The sequence below is a fragment of the Phyllobates terribilis genome, unplaced genomic scaffold, assembly GCF_046119375.1.
Source record: "Phyllobates terribilis strain yellow unplaced genomic scaffold, ASM4611937v1 Scaffold_8__6_contigs__length_399053987, whole genome shotgun sequence".
Classification (NCBI taxonomy): Eukaryota; Metazoa; Chordata; class Amphibia; order Anura; family Dendrobatidae; genus Phyllobates; species Phyllobates terribilis.
The window spans coordinates 29,069,018-29,085,576 of record NW_027362768.1 but is presented as its reverse complement, the minus strand read 5'-3'; positions in this window follow the sequence as shown (position 1 = coordinate 29,085,576).

Here is a 16,559-nt window from a genome sequence, read left to right as displayed (position 1 = left end):
CCAGGGCGGCAGGCATGTGAGGGTGGGGGAGATGATTTTACCAGGGCGCATGGTAGCAGCCAAACTAGTGAGGAAGGTGCAGGAGCCCAGGAAGAAGTGGAGGACGAACTGATGGAAGACTCATCAGATGAGGGAGACCTTGATCACATTTCTGTTGTGCGAGGTTGGGGGGAGAGGACAGAGGAAGGAAGCATGATTGTTACCTCGCCACCAACACAACAGGGACTTGGTGCTCCTGGATGCGCAACACACATGAGTGCCTTCTTGCTGCACTACCTGCAACATGACCCTCGAATTGTGAGAATTAGAAATAATCCTGACTACTGGGTTGCCACACTGTTAGATCCCCGGTACAAAAGTAAATTTGCAGAAATTATTCCTGCCATAGAAAGGGATGCACGCATGCAGGAGTATCAGCAGAGACTGTTGCAGAATCTTACATGTGCTTTTCCACAAAATACCAGTGGTGCACGTAGTGAATCTCACAGTTCCAACTTGCCAACCGTGGGACCGTCAAGTGTTCAGCACTCAAACCGTAACAGAACCACAGTATCTGCTGGTAACATCAATTTTGCGGAATCATTTCACCACTTTTTTAGCCCATCCTTTGCAAGGCCACAGGAGACAAGAAGTCTGACACATAGTCAACGCCTAGAGACGATGGTACAGGAGTATCTCCAAGTAAACATTGAAGCCACGACTGTGTCACTGGACCCTTGCTCTTTTTGGGCTTCCAATCTGGATAAATGGCCGGAGCTAGCCACTTACGCCTTGGAGATCTTGTCATGCCCCGCAGCCAGCGTTCTGTCTGAACGTGTGTTCAGTGCTGCTGGTGGTGTGCTGACAGATAAGCGCACGCGGCTCTCCACTGATAATGTAGACAGACTCACGTTCATAAAGATGAACAAATCATGGATCCGAAACGACTTTTCTACCCCTGTGTCATCCTGGGGAGAGTAAAAGCTTGATGATTGGTTAAAATCACCCTACCAACCGTTTTAAGCTTTCAAATTACTAATCATGTTTATCTGTATCTTGACTGGAAAATAATTTGGGCTTTGTAGCAGTGTGCAGCACTGATCCTATTAGGCCATCTATAATAAGCTTCACCAGATTTAAAATTAAAAATAATTTTTAGCTGCATCTAGCCCGGAAAATAATTTTGGGGCTCCGAGATGCGCAAGACACATAAGTGCCTTCTTGCTGCACTACCTGCAGCATGACCCTCATATTGTCAGAATTCGAAGTAATCATGACTACTGGGTTGCCACACTCTTAGATCCCCCAAACTTTTCGATCAACCTTTTCATTTTAATAAAGACCAAAAAAATGGTCATTTTTGAAATTATAAGCATTAGCAGGTTGTTAGAAACTGAAATCAAACAGTTTTCAACTCAAAACTTTATTCTAGGTGATGTTACATTTTCACATAGGACCCCTTGTTCGAAAGGAGCTTCTGAACTCTCTCGTCCATTGAATTTGTCAGGTTTTGGATGGTTTCTGCTTCAATTGTTTTGCATGAGGACAGAATACCCTCCCAGAGCTGTTGCTTAGATGTGAACTGCCTCCCGCCATCATAGACACTCCTTTTAATGATGCTCCAAAGGTTCTGAATGGGGTAGAGGTCAGGGGAGCATGGGGGTCACACCATAAGTTTGTCCCCTTTTATGCCCATATCAGCCAGAGATGCAGATGTTTTATGTGCAGCATGAGATGGTGCATTATCATGCAGAAAAATGATCTTGCTGTGAAATACACGGTTCTTCTTCTTGAACCATGGCAGGAAGTGCTGTTTGAGAAAATCCACATACATTATGGAGTTCATCTTTAGCGCCTTCAGGGATCCTAAAGGGGCCGACAATCTCTCTCCCCATGATTCCAGCCCAAAACATTACTCCACCTCCTCCTTGTTGGCGCTGTAGCCGTGTTTGCGTGGGGTGTCCATCAACCAGCCATCCTCCACTCCATTCATCTGGACCATTGAGCGCTGCACGGCACTCATCCGTGAACAAAACAGTTTTGAAATCAGTCTTCATGTAATGTTTGGCCCACTGGAGCCGTTTCTGCTTGTGTGAAGTGGATAGAGGAGGTCGACAGGATGGCGTATGCACAGCTGCAAACCTCTGAAGGACCCTGCATCTTGTTGTTCGGGGGACGTTGGAGGCACAAGCAGCTTCAAAAACTTGTCTGCTGCTATGACAAGGCTTTTTTGCCGCTGCTCTTTCAACCTGACGTAATTGCCTTTAGGAAAGAGTCCTCAATTTGCCCTTATCAGCACGCACACGTGTGTACTGTGAATCAGCTACATACTTCTTGATTGCCAAGACACTTCATCCTGATCATCGCACAATGTTGATTGTAGTCATGCCTTGACCTAAACACTCCACAATTTGTTGCTTCTCAGCAGCCGACACATCCTTTTTCTTTCCCATTTTGGCAGAAAATGTAGGCTGCTTAATAATGTGAGAGAGCCTTCTTAAGTAGTCTTGCCTTTCATTGGACACACCTGCCAAACTAATTAGCACAGGTGTCTGCAATTGCTTACAGTGATATAAAGAGCCCTGACACACATCACCATCAATGAGTTTAACTGACAAACAAACAAATTCTTCCCTTATCACTCATAAACACTTTTTGCATAATAATTTGGAACGCGGTGTACATGTGCTTTTCCACAAAACACCAGTGGTTCACGTAGTGAATCTTACAGTTCTAACTTGCCAACCGTGGTCTGTATGGAGTTGTTCAATAAAGGGCCCAAAATTAAGATAACATAGATGGGAGAGGTCTCTATGAATAGGAATTCCTAAGTATTTGATACCCTGTGAGGGCCAGGCAAAGGGAAAGTTGGACTGGATGGAATCCTATATGGATTTAGGGACGGAGACATCGAGGGCCTCAGACTTCGCTGCATTGATTTTAAAATTTTACCATGTAACAAAGTGATCTATTTCAGCCATAACAGCAGGGATGGATATATGTGATTGAGTGATATATACTAGGACATCATCAGCAAATAGAGAGCACTTGTACTCGGTGCCTCCCACCTCAATCCACCTAATATTGGGGTTATGGCGAATTGATGAGAGCAGGTGCTCCGTCACTAGGATGTATAAGAGAGGGGACAGAGGACATCCCTGCCTTGTCCCATTGGTGATTGTGAAAGGTGATGAAAATGTTCTGACGCACCCCCTGGGCCTTGGGACACCCGGAGCCGGACCCTTTTTGGTGGATGCTGGTGGTTGTAGTCTTCGTGGCGGCGATCCGGTTCCGTGGCTCAGGGCGGTCAAACCAGTGGCGGAACTATTTATGTGGTTTTGATGTTTAAATGTCCGACTACGCCACCCGTGGATTGCGGTCAGAGTGAACCGCCGCTACAGGGCAGACCGCTAAGGCTGGTGTTGTGGGTGCAGCAGAGCGTAGCATAACTCCCCACGGGAGGAGTATAGCCTCAGGGCAGTGTATGCGGAGGATGGGGGTGATGGTGCAGGGCAGCAGCAGTAACGACACGGAGTCAGTGATGCAGTTCAGGGCCTTTACTCACAGTTCTTATTATCCAGACCACGTCTGCAGGTAACAGCTGCCCACGTCGTACTGTGCTCACCAGGTGAGGGGCTCAGACAACTCCCAGATAACTTTGGAGCGCTTCACAGGACCCCCTTTGTGTGTCCTTTGTCTGGCCTTTCTTACCAACACTTCTGTCCGGCTGCCTCGGGCCTCCTCTTGGTAAACTTGGCGCCAGTTTCCCTGACCCTATGTGGTGCCTTCCTAGCGGGTGGAGCAAGGGGCTGCGCCACATAAAATGTCAGAGCCTCCGGTTTCTAGCTGAGGGTCGTTTCCTGCCTCCACTAGTTCGGGGACCGGTCTCCCCCTTTGGCCTGACCCCTCCACGCAGGTGGATTCGGGCGTGCGGTGGCGACTCGCCCGTCCGCACCCCTGGGATCCCTTCATTCCTCGTTCCTGGAGCCTTCTCCGCTCCTCTTCCTTCCTTCTCCCTCTTGCAGGCCTGGGCCTCTGTTACTAGGCCCGCCTCCGGAGCAGAGCTCATGCAGAGCCCCTGCTCCCTGCCACTTCTGCTCAGACTTCTCTGCACTGAACTAAGATGGTGCCCACCTTTTATACTCCCTTCTCAATGCACCCAGGAACTGCTTCCTCCCTGCTCCTGCACTGCAGGGTTCCCCTTCCTCAGTGTTCCCTCCCCCCACTCCAGCCAGGGACAGGGACTGTCGTGCCCATCTCAGGGGCATATTGGTCGCCCTGCCCCACGGCAATGTGGTGTAATGCATGCAGGTGTCGGGTCCTGATCCACACTCCATCCTTATCTGAGAGTGAGATATCACACCTCTGGGTGAGGTGCAATACGTCTGTAGCAACCGAGCCCTCGGTGCTACAGTTCCATTTATCTTCAGCCTAGGTGACATATTGTGATACAGGGCCGTGATTTTGGCTATAAAAGGGTCCCCTAGACCCCTACCCCAAGCTTTTTAAGAGAATCATATATGGCGTGCCAGGAGACTCTATGGAATGTTTTCTCAGCATCCAACGAGAGTATCTACTTACAAATTTTTAACTGTATCTAGCCCAGGAAATACTTTGTGCCTAGTAGCAGTGTCTGCTAGTCAGCGGATTATCCCGGCTGTTAAGCAAGCTACACCACCTGTAGTTTGGACACTTAATTTTTTCAAAGGAAATGCTTCGGGACCACGGGATACTTAGTGAAGAGCATCAGGAGGCACCCCAAGGCATAGGGGCTGGGACTGGCACTAGGATGCCTTGCGGTGGACAGCCGAGCTCGATCCTTATAAAAGCTTTTTAACTGCAGCAGCTTTAGTGGACGCTACTGGAGCTGGAATTACGCGGCTGCTGGCATGAGACTTGCCCTCCAATAGATCCTTGTAAATGGATTTAAAGTGTATTCATTCAAATTAGAGGGACAATTTAAATTAAAAAGCTTAGAGCTGCCTCCACCACAGGGGGGCTCTCTCGACCCACCAGCGGACAGGCACCAGTATTGGGAGAGGGGGGCTGGCCGTCAGGGTTCACCGCGGCTCTGGCACAAACCCGGCGACACGGAGGTGGCACGGGCAGGAGCGGACTGGCCGTCTCGGCTTCTCACTTTTTGGATTTTAGAAGGGCATGACATGCCTATATCTGTGTCTCCCCCTCCTTTTACTCCTCCACCTCTTTTCTTTTCGCATGACTATATGTACTTGTCACTTTTCCATGTGTTAGTTGTGTCTTCTGAGCAGTTTGTCAGCTTTTGGACACCTTTGAAGGTGTTTTCTATGTGTTTCTATGTGTTTTTGTTTGCCTGCCATTGGTTTTAACGGTGTTCGAAGGTGTTCGACGAACAGTTCGACGAACAGTTCGGCGAACACACGGGTGTTCGACGAACCGAACCGAACTCGAACACTACGGGGGTGGCTCAACACTAGTTATGACCAGGCCAATTTTTACAATTCTGACCAGTGTCACTTTATGAGGTAATACCTCTGGAATGCTTCAATGGATCCCACTGATTCTGAGTTTGTTTTTTCGTGACATATTGTGCTTGATGATTTGTGGTAAAATTTATTTGATTTGACTGGCGTTACTTTGTGAAAAAATCAAAACTATGGTGAAAATTTTGAAAATTTCACAATTTTCAAACTTTGAATTTTCATGCCCTTAAATCAGAAAAAATAATTAATAAATAACGTGTGTACTTTACATCAGCACAATTTTGGAACCAAAATGTTTTTTTGTTAGGAAGTTATAAGGGTTAAAAGCTGACCAGCGATTTCTAATTTTTCCAACAAAATTTACAAAATCATTTTTTAGGGATCACATCACATTTGAAGTGGCTTTGAGGGACATTTATGACAGAAAATACCCCCAAATTACACCATTCTAGAAACTGCACCCCTCAAGGTGCTCAAAACCAAGAAGTTTATTAACCCTTCAGGTGCTTCACATGAATTTTTGGAATGTGGAAGAAAGCAATAAACATTTAACTTATTTTCACAAAAATTTTACTTTAGACCCAAATTTGTTTTATTTTTGCAAGGGTAACTGGAGAAAATGGACCCCAAAATTTGTTTTTGAATTTCTCCTGAGCACGCCAATACCCCATATGTGGGGTAAAACCACAGTTTGGACATGCGGCATGGTTTGGAAGGAAAGGAGCGCCATTTGACTTTTTGAATGTAAAATTTGCTTGAATAATTAGCGAATTTTTGTCACGTTTGGAGAGCCCCTGATGTGCCTAAACAGTGGAAACCCCCCACAAGTGACAACATTTTGGAAACCAGAACCCCTAGGGGAACTTATCTAGATGTGTGGCGAGCACCTTGAACCCCCAGGTGCTTCACAGAAGTTTATAACATTGAGCCGTAAAAAATAAAATTTTCAAGTTTTTCCCACAAAAATGTTTTTCAGACCCAAATTTTATGTTTTCATAAGGGTAACAGGAGAAACTGCACCAAACCATTTGTTGTGCAATTTCTCCTGAGTAAGCTGATACCCCATATGTGGGGGAAAATCACTGTTTGGGCGCACGGCAAGGCTAGGAAGGGAAGGAGTGCCATTTGACTTTTCGAATGTAAAATTTGCTTGAATAATTAGTGGACACCATGTCACATTTGGGGAGCCCCTGATGTGCCTAAACAGTGGAAACCCCCCACAACTGACACCATTTTGGAAACTGGACCCATCAGGGAACTTATCTAGATGTGTGGTGAACACCTTCAACCCCCAGGTGCTTCACAGAAGTTTATAATATTGAGCCATAAAAATAAAAATTTTCACATTTTTCTCACAAAAATGTTTTTCAGCCCCAAATTTTGCATTTTCATAAAGGTAACAGGAGAAATTGCACCAAACCATGTGTTGTGTAATTTCTCCTGAGTACGACGATTCCCTATATTTGGGGGAAAATTGCTGGGCAGGGCTCGGAAGGGAAGGAGTGCCATTTGACTCTTTGAATGTAAAATTTGCTTGAATAATTAGCGGATGCCATGTTGTGTTTGGAGAGACCCTGATGTGCCTAAACAGTGGAAACCCCCACAAGTGACACTATTTTGGAAACTAGACCCCTCAGGGAACTTACCTAGATGTGTGGTAAGCACCTTGAACTCCAAAGTGCTTCACAAAAGTTTATAACGTGGAGTCGTGAAAATATAAAAAAATCTTATTTTTCCCATGAAAATGTTTTTTAGCCCCAAATTTTTCATTTTCAAAGGGGTAACAGGAGAAAATGGACCCCAAATTTTTTTGTGCAATTTCTCCTGAGCATGCAGATACCCCATATGTGTGGGAAAACTATTGTTTGGGCGCACAGTAGGGGTCAGAAAGGAAGGAGTGACATTCTGGAACACAGACTTTGATGGAATGGTCTGCGGGTGTCATATCGCATTTGGAGAGCCCCTGATGTGCCTAAACAGTGGAAACCCCCCACAAGTAGAAACTAGACCCCTCAAGAAATTTATTTAGATGTGTGGTGAGCACCTTGAACCCACAGGTGCTTCATAGAATTTTACAACGTGGATCTGTAAAAATGAAAAAAATATATTTTTCCCACAAAAATGTTGTTTTAGCCCCCAATATTTTCATTTTAACAAGGATAACAGGAGAAAATGGACCCCAAAATTTTTTGTGCAATTTCTCCTGAGTACTCCGATACCCCATATATATACATACACATATGTGGTCAAAAACTACTTTTGAGGCACAGTGCAAAGCTCAGAAGGGAAGAAGCTCCATATTGGAGTTCATATTTTGCTGGGCTGGTTTGATGGTGTCATGTCACATTGGCAGAGCTTCTAAGATGCCAAAACAGCAGAACTCCCCATAAGAGACCCAATTTTACAAACTAAACCTCTCAATGAATTCATCTAGGGGTGCAGTGAGCATGTTGACACCACATGTGCCTCACTGAATTTTACACCATTGGGCGGTGAAGAAAGAATAATTACATTTTTCCCACCAAAGTTTTAGCCCCAGATTTTACATTTTCACACTGGGAAATGATAAAAATGGCACCAAAATTTGTCACATTATTTTTGCTGAATGTAGAAAAATCCCATATGTGGCTGTACAGTACGGCTTAGCCACACGGCGAGACACGGGAGGGACGGAGCGCTATTTGCCTCCTGGAGTGTACATTTTCCTAGAATAGTATGCAGATGTGTCACCCCAGGCCTGGATGCCACAAATATTAAAGGCTGTCTCTGAGAGCAGGAGGGAGGTTCCCTGGTCAGGGACAATTAGCATACAGCACCTCCTGTCCCAGGCCAGTAGGGGGAGCTGGCTGCCCTTATAAAAGCTGGTACTGGGGGCAGGGTTAGAGAGAACTGGACGACCTAGCTCAGGACTGAGACTAGTCCCAGAGAAGGAGGGACAGTTCAGCTGTAGCCAAGGAGTCCGTGAGGCAGTGGGGAAGCTGCAGGCCAGGGACAGAGGTGACGAGAGCCGGTCCTGGCTGAGAGAATCACCACCAGACATTGGGGTCCGAGGCTGTCAGGGTTGCAAGCCCTGCAGCAGATAACCAACCCGCAAGGGATTTCAGGTCCCTTGGCCTAAGAAGCCTGGAGGCTCCGCCACACAGAGGGACCAGTACAGCACGGAGAAGTAACAGGTACCTAAGGCCCGAGTCGCAAGCCATACAGGCGAAGTACACGGCCAGCTCAGGGACGTGGGCTATCATACCACGAAAAGGGGGATAGTCAGCAAGGGCAGAGAGAGAACGGTAGGCCTTCACACTCACCCTGACCAGTGGGGCTCGCCCGAATGTTCTCACACACCCAGGCCCATTCCTACCCAGTACTCCTGTTGGGTCATTAGAAATACCTGCAATAAAGACCCTGGACTGTTTGAAGCGGTCTCTGAACTCTGATTATTGAGGCCTACACCATCACCCCCAGCATCCACCTACATTGCCCTGAGGCTACACTCTTCCCGTGGGGAGTTATCCTATCCCTGTGCTGCACACCAACACCAGCCTCAGCGGTCTGCCTTGCAGCGGCGGTCATCCCTGACTGCAATCCACGGGTGGCGTAGTCGGACATTCATAACTCTACAAATAGACTGCCACAGCATTTGGTCTGACCACCCTGAGCCACGGGATCGGGTTGCCACTACTACCCCCATCATCGCACTGAAGCCCGGTTCCGGGTGCCCCACGGCCCAGGGGGCGAGTCACAGACTCCATATACAGAGACTAGAAGAGCAGAATCCCCCCTCAAGTGACCCCATTTTGGAAATAATACCCTTTTGGGAATTTATCTACAGGTGTGGTGAGGATTTTAACTACATGGGTGTTTTCCAGAAACAAGCAACAGTGGATGTTGCTGAGTGAAAATTGCAAACTGCCGTTTAAGTGACCTGTACATTATGCCCAGCTTGTGCTTCTGGAGACATGCACCCGTAAATTAGGCGGGCTCTCATTGCTACAGAAATGCCAAACATGTGGATGCTAACTGCGGTTTAGGCACACTGTGAGGCTCAAAAGGAAGTTGGGCATTTGAATTTGGGAGCACAGAATTAGCTAAATTTCTTTTGGGAGGCAAGGGCCATTTCGGTTTTCCGGAGCCTTTGTGCTACTAGTAACGAGGAGACCCCTTATATTTCCGTTAACAGATGGTGGACCTCAGTGGGAATTTGTTTTTTTTTGTGGATTGAGTTGAAGCTTTTATTGTGATCCAAAATGTTATGTAAAATGTTCCCATTTATTCTGAGCACTGATACCGGGCTTTCCATTTAAATCTATGAATTACGTAATTCATATGAAACCCCGAGGGATCCATTCACTATAATGAGGCAGTAGTTACTCTGGACTCTGTCTGGCCTCTGTTTAGCGGTGTCCTTTTTATCAGAGGCTCACAAAACTGTGGCCGACGGCACTTTTATGCACGCCTAATAAAAAGACGGACATCGTGGGATCACAGGCCAGACGGCGCCCACGGGGCCTCAATCTGCCTCATTACAGGGAATCTTCCGCCGGGGGTTCCGTCTGAATCACGTATTTCAGAGATTTACATGGAAACCCCAGTGTAAGCGTTCAGCGCAGAGCGCAGGATACATGTGAACCAAACCATACTGCGATCTTTGGGAGGCAGAATGAACAAATCAGCAGCAGGTTAAGAATTGGTTTTATTTTTTTTTACGCCATTCTTCGTGCGGTATAAGTAATTAGACTACTTTATTCTTCGGGTCGGTGAGATTACAGCGATACCAGATTTATATCGTGTTTTTATGTTAGGCTGCTGTCACACGCTAAAAAATGGGGTTTTTTTCGGCAAAAACTAGTTTTTGCAATGCCATATTATGAGAGATATAATTTTTCCATATTTCGGCAGACAGAGTCATGCAAGGGCTTGTTTTTTGCGGGACAAGTTGACGTTTTTATTGGTACCATTTTCGGGCATGTGACATTTTTTGATCACTTTCTTTTACGATTTTTGGGAGACAGAATAAACAAAAACCAACAATTCAGGAATTTGTTTTTTATTTATTTTTTTACCGTGTTCAGTAAAGGGGTTAACTAGTGGGATAGTTTTATAGGACTGGTCCCACTATACCAAATATGTGTACTTTTATTGTTTGTTTTTTTTATAATAATATTTATTTATGGGTACAATATATATATATATATATATATATATATATATATATACACATACATACAGTACAGACCAAAAGTTTTGACACACCTTCTCATTTAAAGATTTTTCTGTATTTTCATGACTATGAAAATTGTACATTCACACTGAAGGCATCAAAACTATGAATTAACACATGTGGAATTATATACTTAACAAAAAAGTGTGAAACAACTGAAATTCTGTCTTATATTCTAGGTTCTTCAAAGTAGCCAGCTTTTGCTTTGTTGACTGCTTTGCACACTCTTGGCATTCTCTTGATGAGCTTCAAGAGGTAGTCACCGGAAATGGTTTTCACTTCACAGGTGTGCCCTGTCAGGTTTAATAAGTGGGATTTCTTGGCTTATAAATGTGGTTGGGACCATCAGTTGTGTTATGCAGAAGTCTGGTGGATACACAGCTGATAGTCCTACTGAATAGACTGTTAGAATTTGTACTATGGCAAGAAAAAAGCAGCTAGGTAAAGAAAAACGAGTGGCCATCATTACTTGAAATGAAGGTCAGTCAGTCCAAAAAATTAGGAAAACTTTGAAAGTGTCCCCAAGTGTAGTTGCAAAAGCCATCAAGCGCTACAAAGAAACTGGCTCACATGAGGACCGCCCCAGGAAAGGAAGACCAAGAGTCACCTCTGCTTCTGAGGATAAGTTTATCCGAGTCACCAGCCTCAGAAATCGCAGGTTAACAGCAGTTCAGATTAGAGACCAGGTCAATGCCACACAGAGTTCTAGCAGCAGACACATCTCTTCAACAACTGTTAAGAGGAGACTTTGTGCAGCAGGCCTTCATGGTAAAATAGCTGCTAGGAAATCACTGCTAAGAACAGGCAACAAGCAGAAGAGACTTGTTTGGGCTAAAGAACACAAGGAATGGACATTAGACCAGTGGAAATCTGTGCTTTGGTCTGATGAGTCCAAATTTGAGATCTTTGGTTCCAACCACCGTGTCTTTGTGAGACGCAGAAAAGGTGAATGGATGGACTCTACATGCCTGGTTCCCACCATGAAGCATGGAGGAGGGGGTGTGATGGTGTGGGGGTGCTTTGCTGGTGACTCTGTTGGGGATTTATTCAAAATTGAAGGCATACTGAACCAGCATGGCTACCACAGCATCTTGCAGTGGCATGCTATTCCATCCGGTTTGCGTTTAGTTGGACCATCATTTATTTTTCAACAGGACAATGACCTCAAACACACCTCCAGGCTGTGTAAGGGCTATTTGACCAAGAAGGTGAGTGATGGGGTGCTATGCCAGATGACCTGGCCTCCACAGTCACCAGACCTGAACCATATCGAGATGGTTTGGGGTGAGCTGGACCGCAGAGTGAAGGCAAAAGGGCCAACAAGTGCTAAGCATCTCTGGGAACTCCTTCAAGATTGTTGGAAGACCATTTCCGGTGACTACCTCTTGAAGCTCATCAAGAGAATGCCAAGAGTGTGCAAAGCAGTCATCAAAGCAAAAGGTGGCTACTTTGAAGAACCTAGAATATAAGACATATTTTCAGTTGTTTCACACTTTTTTGTTAAGTATATAATTCCACATGTGTTAATTCATGGTTTTGATGCCTTCAGTGTGAATGTACAATTTTCATAGTCATGAAAATACAGAAAAATCTTTAAATGAGAAGGTGTGTCCAAACTTTTGGTCTGTACTGTATATTATTTTGAGATTTTTTAAAAAATATTTTTAGAACTTTTTTTTTTTTTTTCACTTTCTTTTTACTTTTTTACTTAGTCTCACTCTGGGACTTTCACTATCTGCAGCGTGATTGCTGCTGTAAGGAATAGCAGTGCAGGATCACTGTTATACCTTATAGCTGTCAGCCTGCAGACACAAGATAGTTAGATCATGCAGTGCGCATGATCAAACTATCTTGCTAGTGCCTGGTGACCTGGCAACGATCGGGACCCCGCGATGACGTCGCGGGGTCTCCGATCTAAGAGCAGAGGGGCTTTTGTCCCTGTGCTCTTTCGCTAAATGCTGCGATCGCATTATTTGGGGGTTAAAGTGCCGGAAGCAGTGTGGGCACTGCTTCTAGCACTAAGTGCCAGGTGTCAGCTGTCAGAATCAGCTGACACCCAGCGACTATCGCGCCCGCACATCCTCTGTGCAGGTGTGATCTCCGAGACGTATCTATACGTACCTGGTCATTAAGACCCAGGCCACAGGGACGTATAGATATGTCTTGCGTCAAAAAGGGGTTAAATAGTTGTCAGCTGAACTATGGTTTGGCCGACAGCTAACTCACCTGACTCTCTCATAGACAAGAACGTTTGTTCTGCCGTGCTCTCTTGTGTTCTCTATGAGAGAGTCGCTGCTAGACATCTCTGGCAGCGAATTGTATCAGGGAGAACAAAAGGATCAGCAGTCGAAATCGGACATACCTCTTGCGGACAATCGTCTCTACACTTTGTCTGATATGTGCGGTGCCCCTCCGCCCATTAGGTGCAGTACATGAAACCCATGGATCATCCCATGGATGCAAATACAATAGAAGTCAAAACTGAAGTCTGAGACACAAAAGCACCAGTCAAAAGTTTCAAGGAACATGCCACTGATGGCTGAGCCTAGCGAAGTCACTGCTGAATACATTATAATATATAGATTTCATGCAATCATCATCTCCTATAGTGACATTACCTGTTTCCAGAATCAACGTTTCACTGCTGTTGCTGATGCAGCCATTAATGAGAGCTATGATGTTCACTTTATATGTCTGTTCACACTGCAGGTTCTGGATGTCACAACTGTTAGAAGTAGATGTACACAATATCTCAGGTCCAATGGATTTTGCAGAAGCCAGATATGAAGTAGCTCCGACACTTAATTTCCAGGATAATAGAGCACTCCCCAGATTGCTGTTATACTGAATGGTGACATCTTGAGGAGAATCCAGCCCTGGTCAAGAATAGATATATTATTTTTTATTAACTTGTAAGAAGTCATAAAAGTTAAATCATCCTAGCAATGCACTGAGAAGCTCATGGTGGTATTAATAGTGCTTATTATCATGCCGCACCTCCAAATGGGTACAGAAATGGTGATCAACTTTGTAATATTGAACAGCAGCTGGTTGGTGCAGAAACCTGATCTAAGGGCCCATCTCCTATTTTAGTCCAAGTGTTAATATTTTCAGTGACCAGTCTATGATAGGTAATAGTTTTATAGAAGGTCCTATCAGGTAAGAGCTGATTTAGCACATTGTGCATTTTGTTCTTTTTACACATATTTGTTTTTATATTATTACTGACAACCATGATAATAGACATAACAGAATGGAAATGGACTTACTGCCAGTTTCCTGAAATATCTGCTTCTCTTCCCCAGCTGTATAAAACCAATTATAAGATGTAAGACCAAAAATATACTTAGTGCATGGAAGGAGATTATCCAACAAGATAGTGGTGGAAGTGGTTTTCCTGATAAAGGCCAATTGAGCGGTTGGTCCATCTTCATACACAAAAATGCCATACATTAGAGACTTCTCAACACTTGTCCAAGATAACGTTACGGAGTAACTTGAGAGTGAAGTGACCGTGACATCCATTGGTGGTGGAGTTACTAAAAAATGCAAAATATTACATAAAACATAATGACACATATAAAATGTTGATGAAGCATCACTTCCATTATATACACAGGCTGTATCACTCTGCTAAGTACCGGGTACAATGGACTTGTGAACAAGAAGCAACACTGTAGAGTTAGTTTATTCACTACTATGTCATAGCATTCTACATAAAATAGGCTTCAGTCCCAAACATACAAATTGTCTCTTCAGAGAGGAAGAGAACTAGAACTGTAGTTCCACCTACAGGAAGTAGCAATCTTAAAAGTCAATATCGACCCCTTAATGAGCCTCGGTAAAGGGTCGATATTGACTTTTAGGATTGCTACTTCCTATAGGTGGTGATGCGCCCCCTGGGCCATGATGTACTCGGTAGCCGGGCCGGTCGATGCAGGGGCAGTCAATTAAGGGGAAAGTTAAAAGGAGAATAACGTTTTTATAGATAATGTTCATGACGCCACCTGTGGTATGCGGCTATATGGGGCCGCCGCTGCGGTGCAGGTCCTCTGGAGCTGATGGTGACGCAGGAGAGTTGGTTCAGCTCTCCACAGGCAGAGCTTAGCTCCAGGGCAGTAAATGAGGATTTTATGAGGTAGATGTTTGTTGGTGCAGTGTAGTGCAGGGCTGGTGATGGCGCAGCAATTATTCAAGGACACAGTGGGGTGCAGTCTTCAGATTTTACTCACACTTGTTAAGTTCCTCAGGTGACACTTTCCAGATTATTACCGCTCACGTCGTCCTGTGTCCTCCGGGGTAGTGGTCCAGCAAACTCTCAAGTATTTCAGGAGCACTTGCACGGGACCCTGTTCTATGTACCTTTGCCGGTCGTCTCACTGCGCTGGCTCTCACCCTCCTGCCCTGCGCCTCACTATCAGTGTCCCAAGCCAGTGACCTCGGGTCTTGTCGGGCGACTTGCAATCCCCTGAACCCTATGTGGCCACCTTTTCGGCGATATAATTGTGAGTTTTGGCTACAACACCATGCAAATGCTGCAGCCTCTGGTTGGCTAGCTGAGCCTGGTTGTTCTCCACTAGTTTAGAGGCCGGTCCCCTCTCTGCAGTCTGATCCCTCCACGTCAGAATGGATTCGGGCGCACGGGTGGCCTCTGCACTCACCGTGCCCCTGGGATCCCCTCTGTTCCTCCTGGAGCCCTCCTCACTAATCCTCTCTTCTCTGCTTCCTTCTCCTGGGCCTCTCTCACTGGGTCCTGCTCATTTCTCCACTCCTCCCTTCCCTACTGAAGTGGAGTGTATTGGATGTGGGTGTGTGGGTCCCGGGTAGTACTCCCTCCTTACCTGAGAGTGGGGTACCACTCCTCTGGGTGAAATGCAGTACCTCTGTGGCACCTGGACCCGCAGGGGTGCCACAGTGGCACTAGAGTTCTAGTTCTCTTCCTCTCTGAAGAGACAATTTGCATATTTCCCAAAGGAGAATTGTGGCTTAAAAGTCTCCTCACCTTGATACGCTTAACATGTCACTCTCTGCAAGGAGAAACGTTACCCCTTGGATGTAACATACCTGGCGGCGCCCTTGCATGGTGGTCCATCTCCCACTGTGCAAGAGCGCGCACTTGATCTCCAGTCCAGAATGTCTCTCTGGCTTCCCTCCATGCTGTCTGTTTGTGTCTGTTTCTGCTGCTTAAGGGCGGCGCCCGATCACTTCCTGCTTTTTGTACCTGTTGTGGGTCATACCCCTTGTGCGTCCTCAGCCTATTGCTGTCTGTCAACTGGTATATAACCCAGCTGCTCCAATCAATCCCTGCCTGAGCATTGTGTTTCATTCAGTGTGTGCTTGCACTCTGAAGGTGCCAGGTCCCATTCTGTGTTCTCTTGTCTGCCTATCCTGGAGGCTGTATTTCCAGGCCTGTCTGAACACGCTCCTAGCCTGTTCCTCCCGCCTTCTAGGGGCCGATTACCTAGACCCGCTCCTGTATCTTGTCTGTCCTGTCTGAACTCGCTCCTAGCCTGTTCCTCCCGCCTTCTAGGGGCCGATTACCTAGACCCGCTCCTGTATCTTGTCTGTCCTGTCTGAACACGCTCCTTGCCTGTTCGTCCCGCCTCTCTGGGGGCCGTATTCCCAGACCCGCTCCTGTATCCCGCTGCAGTGTCGGTCTCTTCCGTACACTCAGTTCCAGTCTGAACTCTCTCCTATCCTTTACCTGTTTTGCCTCTATGTCCGTTCCTTTCCTTTTTCTGCAGTCTGAACTCGTACCTAACTCCTGCTTGTTGTCTCTGTACTCCCGTTTGTGAGTTTGTGGTCCACTCGCTACTTCACTGCAAGTACCCTGTGGGTATCTGGCTCTGCCTTTCCCTTCCTGTCTGTTCCGTGTGAACAGAGCCCTGTCCCCCCTGCTCTGC